General features: G+C 34.1%; 1 long non-coding RNA gene across 3 annotated transcripts in view; it reads left to right on the forward strand.

Moving 5' to 3' along the window:
• The window catches only part of LOC120441837, a 4,671-nt gene extending 1,337 nt beyond the window's left edge, over positions 1-3,334 (forward strand). Inside the window, exons 1-6 of one of the 3 annotated variants that reach the window (XR_005614315.1) lie at positions 1-29; positions 557-622; positions 717-755; positions 980-1,126; positions 1,594-1,686; positions 2,000-3,334. The exon at positions 1-29 is cut by the window's left edge and continues 1,337 nt beyond it. This is a non-coding gene — a long non-coding RNA (uncharacterized LOC120441837). Of the gene's footprint in view, positions 623-716; positions 756-979; positions 1,127-1,593; positions 1,687-1,999 lie in introns of all 3 variants that reach the window. The other 2 variants (XR_005614314.1, XR_005614313.1) reach the window with 2 other exon arrangements.
• Positions 3,335-3,554: the final 220 nt, after the last annotated feature.

Consider the following 3,554-nt stretch of genomic DNA (forward strand, 5'->3'; position numbering starts at 1 on the left):
GTCCTGGACATGCTTATTTTGTGGACTGTGTAAGAAACATTTTTATTGTTTTTGGTTTTATTAACGGATTAGCTACAGGGGTTCATGGGGTTATTTTTTCATTTGCTTTCTTGGGATTCCTTTACTGTAATCCGAGAGTCATAAATATCGAATAGGATAGCAAGGATAGCATAAAGTGACATTTAAAATCCAAAAAGTCGAGGGCGAAAGCCACTGTGACACCATTGTTATGCTCTATCAGTAATCTGTATTATGTAAAAATGGTCTGTAAATACAGCATGTTTCCTAGCGGAGTTATACATATCAACATAGTTATAAATTACAGTTTGTTAAATCACACACTTAATTTTTTTAATAAAATTATTCACGACATATGAGTGGACAGACAATGGAGGCCGACAGACCTGGTGATAATTGCTTCTATAGAAAGTTAGCACATGGCAGTGTCAATCTCTTGCTTTTCTTCTGAGTAGTATTTTATTTAGTTGTAATACAATCAATAATTTGCTTCTTGAAATTAAGTAATGAATTTCTTGTTTTGCTGTATAAATTTCAGATCCTGCCTTTACCTGCTCCCTCCTATACTGATGTGGTGTATGTGGTACTGCTGAGCTTGTATGTGGTATGTGAACTGTTATACTTTTAAAAACAAAACTGTTTTATAAGTTAAGTTTTCTTTACTGACCCATCCCATGCCCCTGTTATTTCTTCTCCAGATCTGAACCATTGTAAAGGTTGCAGTTCAAGGGCCTGAGGTATGAAATTCTTTTCAGATCAGCTGTGATCAATATTTTTGGAACTTGATAAATAACAATAAAAGCTGTAATGGCTCCATTAGCATTTTGTGTAAATGTTTGTGTTAAAATTATAGCTTTAATGAGGTCTTTCTACATTAGTTTTAGTTATAAAGTATGTATATGTGTACATATAGTATGTATATTTACAGTAACGTATGTTGTGTTTGTTGACATGTTTTCAGGTGGAAGCAGAATTTGTGAGGATTACTACTGTTCCAAGGCTTTTTGCACAACTTGACCAATACACTGACCAGCTCATAAAAGTCTTCAAGAAAAAAGGAGGCGCTGCAGTGAAGAAAATTAGACAAACTTTTGCCCCAGCCACACAGGTGCGTTATTCTGTTGGTAGCAAAATATTATGGCTAATAAGATCACTTTCAAATTTAAACAGCTAGTGTATGGTAGCTGCACAGTGTACTTACATTTATATTAAGCAAGACAAAGTTTGGTACTCAAAACTTTGGAAAATGAAAATTACCTAAACATAAGTAAAATCTGATCCCTCAATTTCGGGTTAAAAATTGAGGGGGTTAAAAGTGAATGTTTTTATGTTAAAGATCAGTTTTTGAATGCAAAAAAGATGATGTATTAGTTTGTCTATACCTCCATTATGGACATATATAATGTGGTGAAGACCCTGCCCAACAGGTTAACTATTCATGTCCATGTGATGATTAGTTGGTCTTGTGTACATGTCTATCTGTGCAGTAAATATGTCATTTTGCGTATAATGTGAGTTTGTGTCATCCTAAAGTATATCTGTTTTCTCTTCCTGTATCTCTGCCACACTCTACAGAAGCAAACTATTGAAAAGGGGAGGGAGTGTGTCCTCAGGGCACTACCTTTCTACCTGAATGAAGACCCAAGCATCCTCTTCAAAGAATAATTGGTTGGTAATTTTAGTTTAGTTTTTTTTTATCTGTATTAAACCAAATTTTGAATAACTAATGTTGTTGCATGTTGTAGTGTTGTTGTTGTTGTAATTTGCATGGAACCTGTTTAAATGTTTTGGGGAATCTTCTTGTATACCCAAACTATTTATATTTATTGTTGAATCTGTAGTCTAAAATAGTAGCGCACTGGGCTGCATGTTCCTAATATTGTGTTTACTTCATTAAAGGGTAGCTTTGGCTCTTTCTTTTTTTTTCTTTTATTTTTTTTAATTTAACTGGACACCATTTTTCTTTGTTTTTGTGTCTAAGCTACAGCTACAGCTGTTCAGAGGGAGCTGGAACAAATCACCCTTGCTATCTTCACCATCGAAAAAGCTGATGTCAGCACTCCTCCAGGCGATGTGGGTATAACCATCTAGGGTGTTCTGCATGACCTGGAAGACATGGCCTCTGCATGTGCACTCTTAATGGGTGGGATATATGCACTGAATCTCAGAGCTTCCTTCATCTGTATGTCAACAGACTCTTGACCAAGGTACAGATACTCAAGAATAAACTGAATGAATAAGCCAACCCTTAATTTGGATGATGAATGTTCTGTCAGATGGACAGAAGTTTTTCAGAGGCTGAATGGGAATAAAACGGTAATTTGTTGAAAATGACAGATAAAGGGAAAATTACATTTAAGAGAAATTTTGAAAAGTTTGTAAACTACTACAATTTGAGAGATTTTACTCTTGTGGGTGGAGGGGGGCTAGTAAGAGACAATCAAAAGTGTCGAGATTTAAAGGATTTAATTGAGAGATGATACTGCACCAGAAATGTTGAAGGGTGGTGTGTATATTAGCGTTCAAAGCATATTGTTATGAGGTGGAAATATGTTCATATTCTGTTTGTGTTACATTGTGTGCATTGTAAAGGTAATTGCAATACATACTAAGAATAAGGGTAAGTTAGGAATGCAGGATGAATGTATATTTTGCGGACTTTTAAAGGCGAACAATTGTTTCCATGTTAAAATGTTTACAACCCAAGTTTTTGCCCAAACACTGGTAAAATAAACGTTGAGGGTGGCAAGTGTTAAATGGTTACTGTTGTGCTGTTGCAAAAAACTGAACGCTGACAAGCTGTTTTATTGTTAGACCATAATGCTGGCATGCTTTATTTAAGTTTTATTTGGGATGGTGATATAATTTTCTTTGATTGCTAATATCAGTGGACTATGTATTATTATTATTATTATTATTATTATTATTATTATTATTATTACAACATTAATTGTTTTTTAATTGTGGCTGTTGAGGTGGACACTTCACTTTGCATTGTTAAAGGAAAGCACTTCATTGGCGTTGTGTTACTGGACTGACCCTAAGCAATCATTGCAAATAGTAACTTTGCTATCCATTTTAGACACTAAAAGAAAAAACACTCCACAGACCTTACTAGCATCACATGTGCGTAACTCAAGTGTCATCTTATCAACACGTTATGTGGTCTTCAATGTTTTTCTTCTATTTCTGGCAGATACAGACATTTAATTTAAAGTCTTGATGTTGCATCTGTCTACATACTGTTAGTTACTAACCCTAATGAGCTGTTGTGTTTTATTTTGGACTGGGTTTACACAAATGCTCACTGAATCTGTTGGCAATAAAAGAAATTTAAAAAATAAGTTGGATGTACTTAATTCATTTGTGTGGAACCTGTTGACAAAATAGATTTATGTAAAACTAATTAGTAAAGCACAAGGTGGCTGAAAATATAATATTTGAATTAATCTAACTTAAATTTAACATTTTACTGCCACAAATAAGAAATGTGTTGAAGTAACTAATCTAAACTATCTAACCTGTAAATATATCAT

The sequence above is a fragment of the Oreochromis aureus genome, linkage group 2, assembly GCF_013358895.1.
Source record: "Oreochromis aureus strain Israel breed Guangdong linkage group 2, ZZ_aureus, whole genome shotgun sequence".
Classification (NCBI taxonomy): domain Eukaryota; kingdom Metazoa; phylum Chordata; class Actinopteri; order Cichliformes; family Cichlidae; genus Oreochromis; species Oreochromis aureus.